An 18,188-nucleotide genomic window follows, 5' to 3' on the forward strand; every position below is an offset into this window, starting at 1 on the left:
ACATCTTTATTGAGGTATATTCTACGTAACGTTTATCTATTGTATGCAGTGATATTTAGTATTTATAGAATTGTACAACTATCTACCCATCCCATTTTTTTAAAGATTTTATTTATTTATTCATGAGAGACACAGAGAGAAGGCAGAGACATAGGGAGAGGGAGAAGCAGGCTCCTCACAGGGATCCTGATGTGGAACTCGATCCCCCGAACTCTGGGATCACGCCCTGAGCCCAGGGCACTCAACCGCTGGGCCACCCAGGCATCCCTACCCATCCCATTTTAGAAGGTTACCATCACTTCAGTACATTTCCTTGAGCCATTTGCAGTTGGTCCTTTGTTCTCACTCTAGCCCTTACAATCATGGATCAGCTTTCCTGTCTTTATACATTTACCTTTTCTAGACATTTCATCTAAATGAAAGTATGCAATATGTAGTCTCTTGCGTCTGACTTCTTTTCACTTGGCATCCTGTTTTTGAGATTTATCTATGTTGTAACATGTATCAGTATGTCATTCTATTTTATTGCTGAAGAGTACTCCATTGTATGAATATATCACATTTATCTATTCATCAATTGATTATTTTTAGTTTTTGGCTACTATGGATAATGCTGCTATGAACAACACACACGTTTTTTGCGGACAGACTTTTTCATTTCTCTTAGGTAGATTCTTAGGAGTGGAGTTGCTGATTAGTATAGTTAAGTTTATATTTAAATTTAAAAAATAACTATTGTTATCCAAAATGGTTGTAATATTTTATGTTCACATTGGCAATGTAGGAAGGTTCAAGTTTATCCCGATCTTTGTCTACATTTGTCATTGTCTGATGTTTTATTAATAGCCATTCTAGTAGGCATGTGGTGGTATCTTAAACCACTGTGGTTTTATTTTTTTAAAATTTTTTTAAATTATTAATTAATTAATTAATTAATTAATGATAGTCATACAGTGAGAGAGAGAGAGAGAGAGGCAGAGACACAGGCAGAGGGAGAAGCAGGCCCCATGCACCGGGAGCCCGACGTGGGACTCGATCCCGGGTCTCCAGGATCGTGCCCTGGGCCAAAGACAGGCGCCAAACTGCTGCGCCACCCAGGGATCCCACCACTGTGGTTTTAATGTACATTTACTTAATGACTAAAGACACTGAGCACCTTTTCCTGTGTGTATTAGCCATTTGTACATCTTCATTAAAATGTCTATGTAAGTCTTTTGCTATTTTTTAATTGGATTGTCTTACTGAGTTGTTAAGAGTTCTTTATTATTACGGATACAAGTCCTTTATATGATTTCAAACATTGCCTTTCAGTCTGTGGTTTATCTTTTCATTCTTTTAATGCTGTCTTTTGAAACTCAAGAAGTTTTAAATTTTACTGATTAAATTTATCATTTTAAATTTAATAATTAAATTTGTCAATTTTTTTAAATGGCATCTTTTGGTATCATGTCTAGGATTTCTTTTTAAAGGCTTTATTTATTTATTTATTTATTTATTTATTTATTTATTTATTGGAGTGAGCATACCTGTGCTCTCTTAATTCATATTATAAGACTTTTGCATTTCTTTTCTTTTTCTTAAAGTTTTTATTTATTTATTCATGAGATAGAGAGAGAGAAGAAGTCTCCATGCAGGGAGCCCGACATGGGACTCAATCCCGGGTCTCCAAGATCACACCCTGGGCTGAAGGCGGCACTCAACCGCTGAGCCACCAGGGCTGCCCGACTTTTGCATTTCTATGTAATTTTTTTGATCACCATGTCAATCTGTACTAAAAAAAGCCTAACAGGATTTGTCGAAAGCTGTGAAAGTTTTGAGATTTTACCCTATTGCAAGCTAACAAGTTACAAAATACTTTGCAGACCCCTACTTTAACCTAACATCTCAGACCCTTGTGTTCCAATTCCATTATACTTTTCTTTTTTTTTTGTTTTTTGTTTTTATTTATTTATAATAGGCACACAGTGAGGGAGAGAGAGGCAGAGACACAGGCAGAAGGAAAAGCAGGCTCCATACACGGGGAGCCTGACGTGGGATTCGATCCCGGGTCTCCAGGATCGCGCCCTGGGCCAAAGGCAGGCGCCAAACCGCTGCGCCACCCAGGGATCCCCCATTATACTTTTCTTACATCCTCCAATGGCATTTCCAGTCACCCAGCCTTGCATATGCATAAACGGAGCATACAGTGGCCACACTTAGCTGATAAGTACACATTTTTTTTTCCTCCCCTCTTCCTAAAATGGCAACTCTGATCATCTTCATGTATGAGCTTAAAATACAGAAAATGTTGAGGCAAATGGTTTGTAACTTTGTAAGTACTTACAATATGGTGTTATCTTTTTGCTAGTGAATATTATGCATTATAACCCTTGTTTCTGTAGTTTAAATCTTTTTCTTGGTGTTAAAAAACAAACAAAAAACAAACTTCCTATTCATTCTTTTGAATGGATCATTGTTGCCCCTACAAGATACACAGCTGAGCCATTTATATGCCTTTGTTGATCTCTCCATATGGTTGTCCTTTCCTGGGGCACCTGGCTGGCTCAGTCAGCAGAACTTGTGCGTAATCTCTGGGTTATGAGTTTGAGCCCCTTGGGCAATGAGCTTACTTAAAAAAAAAAAAAAAAAGAATATCCTTTACTACTATCTCTTCGTGCATGGATTCTATCTATCCCACAACGACCCAGATCAAACATCTATCTTCCCCCTTTCCTGCACTTTCATCTCTTCAGTTAGAAGTAATCTTTCCTATCGCTGACTTCGCACAACACATTATCTCTACCTCCTTATGACCTGGCTTGCTTTCCCTTTGTTACTTACACATCTCATTTAAGTCAGTAGAACTTCCATATTAATAATGCCCATATCTCCCCTAGTATTCTTACACAGTGTCTTAATCTATAAATATGTTTGATGCATAAGGATAGAATTCTTTGTGTTAATGTGATTTTCCTGTCCCAGCCATTAGATGACAGTGCTCAAACCTATAGTTACAAAGAAATCCCAGGCTTTAAAGTTAAATAGGGATTCTGGGTCTGTGGCTTATCATTAATTTGTTGAGCAAGCATTCAACTAGAAGTCTATCTTATTCTCTGCTGTGAAACTGTCTTAGCAAGTTACAGGGTGCAATAATACAACCAAAGGAACTTATTTGTTCATTGCCTCTGTATAAAATTTCTTTTTATTTGTAATCTTTTTGGTACCTATTGTGATTGAAATTGTAGAAGATTTTCATTGGGGTCTGAACCTTACCTCATTCAGTCAGCTAACATTTACAAATGATTGTACAGGCAGCTGGCATTACCTTCTAGACATGTAGATGCTGCCAGTGCTCCCCAAATTAATATTTGATAGGCTAACTTTTTAAAAGCAAATGGTGGTGATTGCTTTATTAGATTTTTAGACTTCCTCGCTTCTTCCCCTTACCTTCCTTCTTTCCTTCCTCCAATAACAATGAAATGAACTAGAGGCCTGTCAAAGCAGGGTAAAATGTTTTGATTCCATTATGGAACAAAGTTTCCATATTTCATCTAAAATCTTTGCTGGCCTAATTCTTGCAATGTTTCCTGGAGATTTTCTGGAACTGGGACTAGAACTTGTGAATTATGATAAGCAGAGCACCCAACAGGCCCATGGCAAGGTTACAACTACTTTTTATTTTCCTAGTAAGTGTTGGGCTTATTTGTAGGGAGGATAGGGTGAGCCAAATGAAACTATTGCAGACATAAGTATATATAATAACTATGAAAACAGTGTATCTAAGGGAGATTGGTGGGAACTCTACAGACCACCAGAACGATTCCTGTGTGACAGACCTCTCTAAACCTAACTTGGACTACAGAATTACCTCCCTTGATCTTAGCTTGCACAAGAAAATTTTGATACTAAATCAAGATTGGTGACTTTTTGTTGTTTTGTTGCCTGGGGGCTCTTCTGAAGTTTCTCCCTCAGAGTCCTCATATTACAAAAGTTCTGTTAGATCCCTCTTTTTAGAAATCCTCAAAGATTATTGGGAATTTCCAACTTGGCAGAGGGTTGGCAATAATACTTTGGCATACTAGGTCAAAAACCTGTCTCCCTTACGTGTGTGATACGTGAGCGTCCTTAGATGAGGAAGAGGATAGTCACTATCCTGTATTGTGCAACAAGACTCCTCTCCTTAGCATAAACATGGGTTTGGAAAACACTTAGGTTATCGAACACGTGGGAGACTGGGAGTTTTTTTTTTTCTTCTTCTTCCTCTTCCGAAACAATGATTGCAAGTTTTTCTTTTTAAGATTTTATTTATTTATGAGACACACACACACACAGAGAGAGAGAGAGAGAGAGAGAGAGAGAGAGAGAGAGACAGGCAGAGGAAGAAGCAGGCTCCACGCAGGGAGCCCGATGCGGGCCTCGATCCCGGGTCTCCAGGGTCATGCCCCGGGCCGGAAGGCGGCCGCTCAACCGCTGAGCCACCCAGGGATGGATCCCTGATTGCAAGTGTTTCAACCAAGTTCTTTCCGCGAGATCTGTTTTCATTCCGAATTACCCAAACCAGGTCCTCTTTTCGCTTCCTGTGCTTGCAACACCCCCTCCCACGGCTCTTACCCGTGCCCGAGGTCCGGCTCGGACTGAGCCTCCACGCGGCGGGCAGAGCTGCGGCGGGGCTCCCGCGGCTCCGCTCCCGGCCCCGAGGGTTCCCGGGGCGGGCGGGTCTCTAACCTCCGCCGCGGGGGCTCGTCCGGCGGCTGACACCTGGCAGGCTCGGTGAGGTCGGACCACCCGTGGCCGGGCGACCTTCCGCCCACGGGAGCCCCGTGCGACCCGGGCTGCTCCCGACGCGGGCGGGGCGGCGCAGCTGCGGGAGCTCCCGCGGCCACCCCGGTTCCCGCCAAGCCGGCATTTAAAAACAAACCGCCGCGGCCGGCGCGCCTCGGGACGACCGCCCTGCGCGGGCCCGCGGAGCCGACCTCGGCGCCTGCCCAGCGCGGGGAAGCGTCCTCCCGGAGCGCCCGGGGGTCCCCGGGCTGTTGCTCTCACCCCGGGCTGCCGGCGCGGTCCGTTTTCCTAACGGTGGCAGGAAGTGGGAGGAAACGCGTGGGATTCAAAGGTTTGCGGGTAGGTCGGCTCGCGGCCCCCGAGGCTCGAGCATCCCCTTCCGCGCCGGGCGGACCCTCGGCGACCCCGGCGCCCCCCGCCGCCGCCCGCACGACGCCCACGCCCTCGGCGCCCCGCCCACTCCCGGGCGTGGAGCCCCGCCATTCTCGCGAGAGCTCGGCGGGCCTCGCCTCTTCGGCCTCCGGGCTCTCGCGAGAAGAGGTTTAGGAGCCGGCCTGTAACCTGCCCGGGCGGCTCTGCTGGCCGCCGCCGCCGCCCGAGCGGCCGCACCACACACGCCTCCCGAGGGCTCCGGTCGAGAGGGGAGCGGAGGTGTCCCGGTCGCCGCCTTCGCCTCGGGCCTCCGTGGACACTCAGGAGGGACCTCAGGTTCGAGGGTGACTGGACTCAGCTGGGGAAGTCGGTGGGGGCGGCGCCGGAGGCTGGGCTTGGCCGGGCGGCGGAGGAAGGGGGCGGAGGGCGGCTGTGGCGGCGGTCGGGGCGTCCCGGCTCCGGCGACGAGCCCCGGGGGGCGGCTCCGCGCTCCGGCCGCCGCCAGCCGCGTGGAGAGGCGAGGACGGGACTCGGGCTCCCGGGGCGCCGCGCCTGGGCTGGGCGTCCCGCGGCCTTTCCCCCGGGGCGAAGGCGGTACCGTCCTCATCCCTCCTTCCCCGAGCCCAGCGGCCCCGTGCCCCGCCCCCTTTGCTGTCACCGCGGGGCCCTCGCGGCGACGTCCTGAGGGGGGCGCCTCACAATAGGGGATGGAGCGGCGGGTAGTGCCCCTCGGGTGCCGGGGAGCGAGACTCCCCTCAGGTGCCGCGTGCGGTTCCAGGCTGTCCCAGCGTCACGTACGGCAGAGCTTTGTTTCCCCAACGCTGCGCACGAAAGCTGCCCGTTTTTTATTTTCTCCCTCAGGTGCAAGTTCCCTAACACCTCCTTCCCCCCCCCCCCCGGGGTGCAGGGAGACCAGACGTCCTTTGGTGGCTTGTTAGCGTGGGGCAAGGAGACCCATCCCTGGGGCTCACAGACTTCGCACAGTACTTGTCAGAATTCAGAGTCGGTGATGAAAAGTCACTAGTCCGCGCTTGCTGTGTAGCTGGAGCCTCGCTTGTCTCTTTGTGCACTTAGCACGTGCAGGTTATTTGAAAATGTCTTCATCCTTAAGAGCCTTCGTGCTTTTTATTTCATCTCAAACAGCCCGGTGTATTGATTTTTATTTGGACAATTAGGCATCCCACCCCCACCCACCACCCCCCACTCAACACCCACATTTGACCCAGGAGTTTTTAGAGACGAGGTTAAGGATACATTTCGAATGAAATAGACTGTAGAGATTGGGAAAAGAGGTCTAATGAGGAATGAATGCAACTATAAGCCCCCCTCCCCCCCCCAAAAAAAAAAAGTTTCTGTGCTGGGGGAGGCCATCCAGGACTGAGGTCCAAGCCTTGAAAATGAGTACTGCAGTTGTTTGAATGTAAAAGCGGAAAGCGGAAAGGATTTGATGGTGGGTAAGGGTTAAAAAGTGCATGAGAATAATTTTTGAAGGTGTAAATGTGTTTTATTTTTTTTTAAAGTGGTTATTTTTTTTTAAAAGGTTTTATTTATTTATTCATGAGACACACACACAAACACAGAGAGGCAGAGACACAGGCAGAGGGAGAAGCAGGCTCCATGCAGGGAGCCCAACGTGGGACTCAGATCTCGGGTCTCCAGGGTCACGCCCTGGGCTGAAGGCAGGCTCTCAACCTCTGAGCCACCCGGGCTGCCCTGTAAATGTGTTTTATAAATTTCCGTGGCATTTCTCAGAGTTTGTGACCTGTCCACTCTTGTTCCATATATATAAGGAGAAAGTAAGGGGAGAATCTGAAGCATGGAGGATGGTAACAGTGCTCAATCAGGAAGGCTTTCAGTGTCTCAACAGTGTTTTGAGTTCCTTCCCTTTTTTTTTTTTTTTTTTTTACCTTCCAGAAAAGGTTTCAGATGGGCTTTTTACCTTTATGCCACCCTTGTATCAGTCTGAATTTTTTTTTCTTTCTTACTCTTCTATGCCTTGTGAAAATTTTTTTCTTATTGACTATCAAGTTGCAAACCAGCAAGATCTGCTTTGTGGGTTTTTTTTTTACGTTTACATGACGTGGTGAAGTGTGAGAGTGAGCTGGAAAATATGCACCTTTTATAGAAATAGGTTATGAATAGCAAACTCGCATGCCTTCAAGTACCAGGTGTTGGACCCTGGCTCACGGGTGCCAGCGTGGCCCGGCGGACGCCCCAGAGACCCAGACCCCAGACAGGCAGATGCAATTAACAAGAGGGTTTATTGAACGTTTGCGCAAACGGGCTCTCCGCCTCCGAGGAGGAAAAGAGCCCCGATTAGCAATTACAGGTATCTTTTAAAAGGCAAAAGGAAAGAAACTGCCTAAAGACAAAAGAACCGCGGGAGTCGCATGGCCTCCAGGTTGATTTCGGGGAGGGTCAACATGAACCTATTCAGGGACATTCCAATCAGGGTGTGTGTGGGGGAAACGGTTTTCTTATTGTAAACAGAATGCTTTTAGTTGCTAAAATTTCAGGAAGAAGACTGGATGGGCTGCCTCTGGGTTAGGGCTGGCCCTACTTACAAGGGGGGAGGTTTCTTCACCAGGCAGATGAAAATGAGTGAATTGCTCTAGAGAGTTTATGCTTCATCTTAGACGGCCATCCAGTTATCAGGTCCAGCTGATGAGTGCTATACATGAATGTGGGTCCAGTTTTCAGCTTTATTCTTTTCTTTCTTTTTTCTTTTTTTAAGATTTTATTTATTTACTCATGAGAGACACAGAGAGGCAGAAACACAGGCAGAGGGAGAAGCAGGCTCCCTGTGGGGAGCCCGATGCGAGACTCCTTCCCAGGACCCCGGGATCATGACCTGAGCCGAAGTCAGACGCTCAACCGCAGGGCCACCCAGGTGTCCCAGAGTTTTCAGCTTTCTTAATAGAACACAGGAAATTAGATTTTTGCTTGAAGTCTCTTGCTTGTTAAAAATATTGACAGCTGCTTAAAAGTAACTTAATGTGGCCCAACCAAACCCAAACCTGTCAGTTGTATCTTGTTTTCCAGTTTGGGACCCCTGTTATAGGTCAAAAATAATAAATAAATTTTACAACTGGAAAAAAAAGATTTAAAGCAAATATGCCAATTAGTTTGAAATTTGAAACATAGGAGGAATTGAGAATAATGTCAAGTCTAACTGAAAATAGTAGAAAAATTTAATAGTTAAATTTAATAGCCTTGGAGTACAAATGGAATTGGTACTTTAAAAAAATGTTTTAATTATGGAAACAACCGCAGAAGCAGCTTCTCAGTATTTATGGTTTAATAAGTAAGGTTCTGTGTAAAGTTGATTTATAGGTATCTTGTATGGGAGTTGATTTACTGAGGGCCCTTATTTTACTTGTAATTAGTAAGTGAAATTCAGGAAACCCTCTGTAACTCATCTATAGTTCTGAATGTTTATTGGTTGCTCTGCCATCCCACATTGTGTTCTCATTGACTTTTACTGGAAGTAATATTAGTTTCTTGAGTTCTGTTCCTGGCAGATGGGGTGAGGGGAAGGTATATAAGGGTAGTAAGAAATGGGATGAGGAGAGTATGATGTGAAGCAGGCACTCAAGTTCCTCTTCTTTACATTGTACATTAAAAAATTGATTCGCATTAGCTACTTTTTCTTGTAAGAATAGTAACTGACTAAACAGTGCATTACACATGATAGAGCTTAGTGATATTTGTAGAATTAAACCCCATGGATTAAAGCACATTTACCCATTAGTGGGAAATACTTTAATCACATAATCTGATTCATATTTAGTTGGACTGAGGGGAACGGAAGTTTAGAGGTCAGATCAAGAAAGAGACCTTAGGCATATTGAAGGCAAGATGGAGGTCTTTGAAGGGGGTAAGGGTGAGAGAGGAGACTCGGTGAGGGAGAGGGCTTTGAAGAGGAAGATAAAATTGTCAAGTACCTTTTCATCTATTGTCTAATTTTACAAAGAGCTCTATTTTTTACAGCTAAATTTACTGCAACTCTTACAAAGACTACAGAGAATACTGGTTTTTCAAGAGGACCTCTTTGCTAGTTTGATTTTCTTCCTTTTAACCCAGTCTCCTCAGGTCAAACTAGTATAATCTCTCTTCATCCAATCCCTTCTCTCTCTAGTATGGGGAGTGAAACAGGAGATCTGTATTATGTTTTTGAGGTGTTGCTGTTAAGAGTGTAAAACATTCGAAAGAATCTGTTGTATACTTGTGGAGATTATGTTTATTGAAGGGGCAAACATCATTTTTCCCTCCCCATGTTTCTATCATGATTTGTAAAGTAGTTCTTGGAAGTAGCTTTCCCCCTTTTTTTTACCCTCTGAAATTCCTTCCGAAGAAAGCATTAGGTGAATCTAAGAGAAAGGGTTGAATGTTTTTGCTCAGGGCCTCCTGGTTCTGTTTTTGGAACTCCCAGTTCTTAGGATATACATTCTCTGTTTGTATGGTGGATTTATCTGAGCAAGCTGGGCCTATGAGGGAAAGGAAAAGGAATATTTACAAATCTAAGTACGTTTATTTGTTTTTTAAAGATTTTATTTATTTGATAGAGAATGAGCAGTGGGGAGGGGCAGAGGCAGAGGGAGAGAGAGAGAGAGAAGCAGACTCCCCACTGAGTAGGAAGCCCAACTTGAGGCTCCATCCAAGGACCTGGAGATCATGGCCTGAGCCAAAGGCAGACGCTTAACCTACTGAGCCACCCAGGTGCTCCTAAGTAAGTTTAATTTACCTTTGAAGTATTAGGAAGCTTTTTTTTGGCCACTGGTTTTAGCCGTATTTTTATCTTTATTTGTCTGACTCCTGTATTTTGCTTCTTTGTGGTAATGAACCCACAGTGAGGGAGGAAGAGGTAGTTATAGATTAATAAAGGAAGAATTATTTAAGAATTTTTTTCTCCTTTTGGATAGAATGTTTATTAGAGTATAAGCTAATGTTGCATTTCTACTCTGGCTTGCTCTGGTTTACTTTGGCATCCTTGAAACACAATTCCTTGCTAAGCAGGTAGCAATCTAGAGCACAGAGATGGAAGGCAATCAGAATTCAGAGATATCCTCACTGGGAGAGGATTAAGAGGTTTGTAAATGTTAGTTGTGGGTGATGGCAATACAGTGAGTTGAGTACTTGAAATAGTACAAACTCGAACATAGAAGAAGAAAGATTTTAGGTGGAGTATGTGATCTTATGTCACAGTAGATTGCTAAAGATGAGTAAGATGCTGCTAAAAGATATCTTTGCCAGTGAAAGCATCTTTCTTTGTCCTTAATTGCTAGTTTCTATTTTTCTGTTTGAAATGTAAAATATCTGGTGCCTGGTACTTATTTTTATCTTTATACTGAAATGAGTTCTCTATTAATATTTTTGGTCACAAATTGAAATTAACGTTTGGTATTTGGTTGGGGATGAGAGTCTCATACCGAATCATTGATTGAAGTAATTGATTAGAAGGTATGAATAACACTTTACTGGGGTCATTTTAAATTGCAAATATTTCTGCTTGTAATACCTTATTTGGGATCATTTAGATTTGGATTTATTTATTTATCTATCTATCTATCTATCTATTTATTTATTTATTTATTAAAAATCTTTTACTTATTTATTCATGAGAGACCCAGAGAGGCAGAGACACAGACAGAAGGAGAAGCAGGCTCCATGCAGGGAGCCCGATGCGGGACTTGATTACATGCCCTGGGCTAAAGGCAAACGCTCAGCCACTGAGCCACCCAGGCGTCCGTAGACCTGGATTTAAAGCCAATTGTTAGCTCTATGAGGTTACTTAACCTCTATAAGCCTTTGTTTCCTCACATGGAAAATGTAGAGAGAGCACAAATGTCAGGAGTTTAAGAATGAAATAAAATATGTAAACGTGCGATGTAAATAGTAAAGTGAATATCACTTGTTAGCACTTTGTTCTGTGTTTATATGCTCAGAAAATAGCCTGTGATCTTGAAACAGATCATTCAGGCAAATTTGCTTGTATATCTGGCCATCTCTTGGAGGAAAACAAGTTCCAATGGCTGTTACAGCCTTGCCATATGACTCTTCCACTAGGAATTACTAATTTTTTTTTCTTTTTCTTTATTCTGGTCAACACTGAACGATAGAAAGCTCTTTTTCTTGCTTTTCTTGTTGGTGTCCATTGACCGATAGCTGGTATTCAATGTTATTTGAACGCCAAGTGGAATAGTGGCAAAAAGGGGAGAGAATACATTGAATGGGGAGATGATTTTTACACTTTAAAAGTCCTCTTGGGACGCCTGGGTGGCTCAGTGGTTTAGCGTCGCCTTCTGCCCGGGGTGTGATCCTGGAGACCCGGGATCGAGACCCGGGATCAAGTCCCACGTCGGGCTCCCTGCATGGAATCTGCTTCTCCCTCTGCCTGTGTCTCTGCCTCTCTGCTTCTCTCTCTCTGTGTCTCTCATGAATAAATAAATAAACTCTTTAAAAAAAAAAAAGTAATCTATTGGGATACTGTTACTCTAAATATAAAATTATTTTTATTAATTTGTATTATTCCCCTTTTGTTTCTACGACTGTTGCTACTATAGCAGGTGAGTAGAAAATTATCCTATGTTTTTTATTTGTGGACTACATTAAATCTCACCTTAAAAATAAGCTTTAAAGTTCAGATACCTCAGAATCTGAATCTGAGATCTCAGGTGAAAAATTGTGCAACAAAATATAATTTTCTTAATTCTTGAATGGTTGTACAAATAGTGCTTAATTATTTCATTCAGGGCAGTGTGCTTTATGCAATGCAAGATTGAATTTGATTTTCCTTACACCTAGAGAGCAAACAATACAGTGTGCTCTGTCCTTTTGGTTCTCATTTGTTAATTTAGAGTTTTCTTAAAAAGTTCCTGTAAGATGGTAACTGTGGAGCACTGTTGTTTCTTTCTAATGGGGTATTTCAAATTGCTTGAGTTTCTCTTTTGAAAAAGAATGTCGAGTTATTAGAAAGTAGTGGAAGTTCTAAAACCGTAATACTCAAAGTACTTTAAATCACGAGTAATTTTTGGAAGAGCAAATTAACCCTCTTTCTGATTTCAATAGAAGTTACTGGCTGGTAGTGGGGAAAGCTGAGACTAGAATACAGATCTGTAAGTCTCCTGATTCTGAGTGGTTTATATCAGCCATCCCCTTAGTGGGCCACATGTACTTCTGGGAGTGTATGGAAAACTTATTTGTTGTGCCATTTGAAAGAATAAATAGAACTTCCATTTATATATTTTTTACTTAATCCCTTTTTCATTTCCATTTTGTGTATTTATGTAGTAGGTATGTAATACTGATATGACAGTATATATGCATTTATATACATGTATATGTATATAGCTGTTAAGTTATTTGAACTCAAAACAATAAGAAAGGAGAAAGTGTCATATTTTAGAAGAAAAGTGATGTCTTCCATCATTGCTTTCATTTATCATTCATCAGTGAATGATATTTAACAGTAGTCTTGAACACTTGTTGGTTTTGAAATGGTTTTACAGTGAGTACTTTGAAAATTACTTATAAAGGTGTATTTTTTGGAGTAATTTCTTTTCAGCTATAAAAGTATAATGCATGCGATTTGAGACATTTAGCAAAGAACAAGGAAGAAAATGACACTGTAATACCATGGCCCAATGATAATTGCTTCCATCCCCTCCCTCCCCTGTCTCTCTCCGGACCCCCTATCCATTCTCTTTCTCTCTCTCTCTCTCTCTCTCTCTCTCTCTCTCTCCTCTCTCTCACACACACACACACACACATATACAATTGGGATCGTTCTGTTTGTAGTGACTTAAAATTTTTATTTTGAGAAAATTAAAAGAAAATTTGAATAACAGATGCATAGATTTAAAAATTAACATTTCCTTCCTCCTCTTTTCTCTCCCTTTCCTTCTATCATCATAAATGCTCTGATAAACTATTTGTTAGGATAAAATTTTTAAAATTAGGGATTCTTGTGTGTGATATGATACCCTGTGAGTTTTACAGTTTATGTTCCCACAAACTTGAGTAGCCATTTTCTCTATACTTCAGCCATCACTGATTATCATTAAAACCAACCAACAAACCTTTGACAATTTGATAGGTTAAACATCTCAGATTTAACTTGGCTTTTTTATATTACTAGTGAGATTGAATATTTTTTCTTTTCCTCTTTTTTAGCCACTCATATCCTCTTTATAAATTGCTAGTCCATGAACTTTGCTTGTAGTGTTCATATATTTTAATATGGATATGTAAATATTATATATTTGAGGTTTTAATTCTTTAATTTGTTTTGTAAAACTTTTTGTAGTTTTTCATTGTTATTTTATTTGAATTTTTATATAGTCTAACCTAATGCTTTTTTTTTTAAGATTTTATTTATTCATTCATGAGAGACACAGAGAGAGGCAGAGACAGGCAGAGGGAGAAGCAGGCTGCTTGAGGGGAGCCCAATGTAGGACTAGATCCCAGGACCCTGGGATCGTGACCTGACCCAAAGGCAGAGGCCCATCCGCTGAGCCACCCAGGTGTCCCTAACCTGATGCTTCTTGAAGCGTGTGTGTAGTTCTAATTCTAATCCCTGATGAAATTTTCACTAGTTTTTGTTGAGAATATTAGCATAAATTGGCTGGCAGCACATTCCTGTTTCTCAAACTAGCAGTCTTTGGCTTGATGGTGTTTTCTTTGATTTGAGGCTTAGAAATTCTTTCTTTCCTCTGAGAGCCAGATAAGTATTCACTTAAATTTAAATTTTCTCCTTGATTTTTGTTTTGTTTTGTTTTAAGATTTTATTTATTCATGAGAGATGCAGAGAGAGAGAGAGGCAGAGACACAGGCAGAGGGAGAGGCAAGCTCCATGCAGGGAGTCTGATGTGAGACTTGATCCCCAGTATCCAGAATCAGGCCCTGGGCTAAAGGCGGCGCTAAACCGCTGAGCCACCTGGGCTGTCCTTTTTTTTTTTTTTTTTTTTTTTTATGGTTTTATGTTGTACTATGGAATTTTTAATGTGGAATTTGGGAGAAAGAACATGAAGAGGGAGAGGATGTTCTTTTTTTTTTAATATTTTATTTATTTATTCATGAAAGACACACAGAGTTGAGGCAGAGGCAGAGGGAGAAGCAGGCTCCATGCAGGGAGCCCGATGTGGGACTCGATCCTGGGTCTCCAGAATCAGGCCCTGAGCCGAAGGCAGATGCTCAACCACTGAGCCACCCTGGCATCCCAGGAGGGGATGTTCTACTCAAATAGTTAAGCAGTTAATTTACGTAGAACCTGTCTAACCTTGAATCTGTCTATAATCCACCTATGTATTTCTTACTGATTTGAAATGCTACAACTGGCACTTTTATTTTCTGGTATAATAGCATCTTGAGTTGTGTATTAAATTTGAGAGACAGTATAGTGTGGTGGAAAAAAAATTGATTTTGACTACAGAGATGTGTATCTGTGTCTTGGTTTATTTATTAGTTATATGACATTAGGCAAATAACATAATCTCTTTAAGTTTAAGCCAATTTCTCATTGTTTAAAAAAGATACCTCTTGTGTCTTATAGGATTGATATGTCGATTAGTATAGATAATATATATGAAATTCCAACTTAATACTCAAGATTCCCTGAATTAGGTGCATCTAGAAGACCCTGTACCTCAATCCTACTTGAAAAATCTCACTAAATGGGCAGCCCGGGTGGCACAGCGGTTTAGCGCTGCCTGCAGCCGGGGTGTGATCCTGGAGACCCGGGATCGAGTCCCACGTCGGGCTTCCTGCATGGAGCCTGCTTCTCCCTCTGCCTGTGTCTCTGCCTCTCTCTCGCTCTCTCTGAATAAATAAATAAATAAATCTTTAAAGAAAAAAAAAGAAAAAGAAAAATCTCACTAAATGTTTTGGAGTTCATTTAATGCTGAAATGTATTTAATCTACCGCCAGTCTGGTAAACTTCCCAAAGGAGGATGGCTTCACCATTTTCTTCATTTTGATATGTTTTGGTCATTACTATTCTAGATGGAGGTATTAAATAAGAAGAGGTGAATGAATTTGAGTGACATGGCGGTCCTCCTTATTGCTATAAATCTGCAATTACATTTATAATGTACACCTACTGTTTATTTAAATAAAACCAAAGAAACACTAAATCGTGCAGTTTAGAACATGGTAGTTATAGGCTTTTTAGTTATTTATTTAGAATATATAAATACATGATTCAAGTATCAAAACTATATAAAATGGATACTCAAAAGTGTTGTTTGCAGCTGTATTGCTTTCACTTCATTTCCATCCTGCTCCTGTAGGTAACTATTTTTATTAGTGCCTTATTTATCTTATTAGAATTCTTTTTGCAAAAATAAACAAATATGTCTATATTTGTATTTATATATGTTTATATTTATTTAATTTATTCACAAAAGGTAACTGTATTACTTGTTCTTGTTTTTTTTCCCCTATGTAACAATATATCTTGGATACTGATCTGTAATTATACATGGGGATCTCCCTTATTGTTTTTTTTGTTTTTTTTAAAGGTAGTGTGCACAGGCAAGTGAGGGGTGGCAGAGGGAGAGGGAAAGAGAAAGAATCTTAAGCAGGCACCACCAATGAGGCAGGGCTCAATTTCATGACCTCAGCCAAAATAAAGAGCTTAACCAACTGAGCCACCCAGGTGCCCCTCCCTTATTTTTTATTGTGTAGATGTACCACATTTTATTCATTTAGCCTTTGTTGATGCACATTCAGATTGTTTCCAGTCTTTAGCAATTACATACAAGGCTACTGTGAATACTTTGAATATTTTGATTAGTATTTGTGGAGTTGTATCTTCTGGATAGATTCTTAGAAGTGGGGCTGGTAAACATTTGTATAATTTAGATATTGTAAAATTCCTTTCCAAGGGGGTTATATCATTTTGTTTTTCATTAGCAGTGTATGAGAATGCAGAGAATATCTGTTTCTCCAGTCTCACCAGTAGAATATATGGTCAAAATTGGGGGTATATTCTTTGATTTCTCTTATGAGGTAGATTGAACATACTTTCATAGGTTTAAGGATATTTGCCTTTACTTATGTATTTTTAATTTTTTTTAGAAAATTTTTTTTAAAGATTTTATTTATTAATGAGAGACAGAGAGAGATAGAGAGCGTGGCAGAGACACAGGCAGAGGGAGAAGCAGGCTCCATGCAGGGAGCCCGATGTGGGACTCGATCTCGGGTCTCCAGGATCAGGCCCTGGGCTGAAGGCGGCGCTAAACCACTGGGCAACCCGGGCTGCCCTATTTGCCTTTATTTTTGTGAGAATTTCCCATGTCTTCTGTGTATCCTCTATTTTGGAGGGAGAATCTGTCTTTTTTGTTTCTCTTTTTAAAGAGTTCTTTATATAGTAAAAGGTATTTTTTAAGTTTTGTTATTTCCATCTATTTCTGGATGTTTTATCCTGTTCTTTTGGTTTGTCTATTCATATACCAGTACAACCGACTTTTAGTTTTTGAAATGAGCCTTAATCTCTGAATATAAGAAAATAATTTTTACTTTATTAAAGTTGAACACTACCTGTAATATTAAGACACAGTGTATATGTATGTGTGCAAGTATTTTGTCTCAAGGCAAATTTTAGATTCCTTAAATTGAAGCATTTAGAGGAAAAATAACATTTTTTTTTCAGGGGGAAGGTGCTGAATTTTGCCTCTTACTGTGCTGGCATGTATGGTAGTTAAAAGACACATACTGGTCTTTAAATTTAGAGTAAATAAAATGGAAAATTAAGAATTTCTTCAGTTGCAGAATATTCCAGATGTTTAGCCACATATGGATAGTGGCTGCTTTTTGAATAGTGCAGAAATAAAACATTTTCATTATAATACAAAGTTCTTTTGGATAGCACTGCAGTCTACAACTTGAATCATACTTAGGGCCTTTTCTAGCCTATTGAGTTGATGGCAGATAAACAAGCAAAAATTTGAAAGGAATAAGAAAGTAATGGGAATAATGAACGGGCAAAATGGAACAGCACATAACTAAAGCTTATTTGAGGAAAATATGTAACTTATTTTAAAAGTCTCACAGAGGAAAAAAATTGTTTAAAATTCTGTTTAAAGGGGTCATGGAGGAAAAAAGAAAACATTGTTTAAGAGTCTGACTTTGTTTAAGGATGCTGGTTCTTAGGAGTTGAATGTAATCTCCTTTGATTTAGGCACTTCATCAGCTACTGGAGATTTGCCTATATTAAATTTTATGCCAAGGTGATTTGTTTCAATTAAGATGTTTCCAGTTTTGAAGGCAGTATTATTTGGTCAAAGAAGAAAAGGAAAAAGGGACGTAGGTACAGAAAACGAAAACTTAAGATTTCTTTAGAATATTAAAAAAATCATGTCTTTAGTAAGTTTTAAGAATTTGGTACAGTAAACAGCATCTAGTGCTTTACAGTGCTATCCATGTAATGCAGCTAATTAGAAAATGGGTAAGATATGGAAAGATTTTCAAACATTGATCTGTTTAAGATGAGGAAAAACAAATGAAACATTTCTTAAAGTGTTAATGTCTTGAATAATAAGTCAGCAAATTTGAATAGAAATTCTGTAAAAATTGTAAAGTTAGTTACCTCAGAGATTTTATCTCTGGGTCACTTCTATAAAAAACAAGGGCTGAATGTGAGTTGACTTTGGAAGTCTTATATTTTGTTGGATTAGATAAGGAAGCCCTTTAGATACTGTACCTTTAAACTTTTAATGAGAATTCCATGCAATCTTATTAAATCTCTGAGTTATCTCTAGCAAAATGCCTCAAGATGTGCTCAGTACTTAATGGATTTTGAATGAAAACATAAATCAGTTATATTTGATGTCATGGAACTAGTTACACAAAATTTTGTCAGATATAATCTAGTATAAAAATATCCTGAATAAAGTTCTCAGTTTTATTTACTTGCCTTACTTTAACTTCAGCCAATCAGAAAACGACAAGCCTTGACAATTGAAAGAGCTTCTGTGAAATTGACAGGTAGCTTTGAGGAATATTTTGGGGAAATTTAAGGGTCATTTGATAATATTTTAAAAAGTTTTTTAAAGATT

The 18,188-nt window shown here is 40.6% G+C and overlaps 1 protein-coding gene across 4 annotated transcripts in view; it reads left to right on the plus strand.

The window, feature by feature from the left end:
- Positions 1 to 4,853: 4,853 nt before the first annotated feature.
- Positions 4,854 to 18,188, plus strand: part of BTBD10 (BTB domain containing 10) — a 76,601-nt gene continuing 63,266 nt past the window's right edge. For 2 of the 4 annotated variants that reach the window (XM_055317669.1, XM_055317672.1), the window contains exon 1: positions 5,310 to 5,469. The gene's annotated coding sequence lies outside the window, so the exon portion shown is untranslated. Of the gene's footprint in view, positions 5,101 to 5,309; positions 5,470 to 18,188 lie in introns of those variants that run through there. The other 2 variants (XM_055317673.1, XM_055317671.1) reach the window with 2 other exon arrangements.

Source organism: Nyctereutes procyonoides, unplaced genomic scaffold (genome assembly GCF_905146905.1).
Source record: "Nyctereutes procyonoides isolate TBG_1078 unplaced genomic scaffold, NYPRO_anot_genome, whole genome shotgun sequence".
Lineage (NCBI taxonomy): Eukaryota > Metazoa > Chordata > Mammalia > Carnivora > Canidae > Nyctereutes > Nyctereutes procyonoides.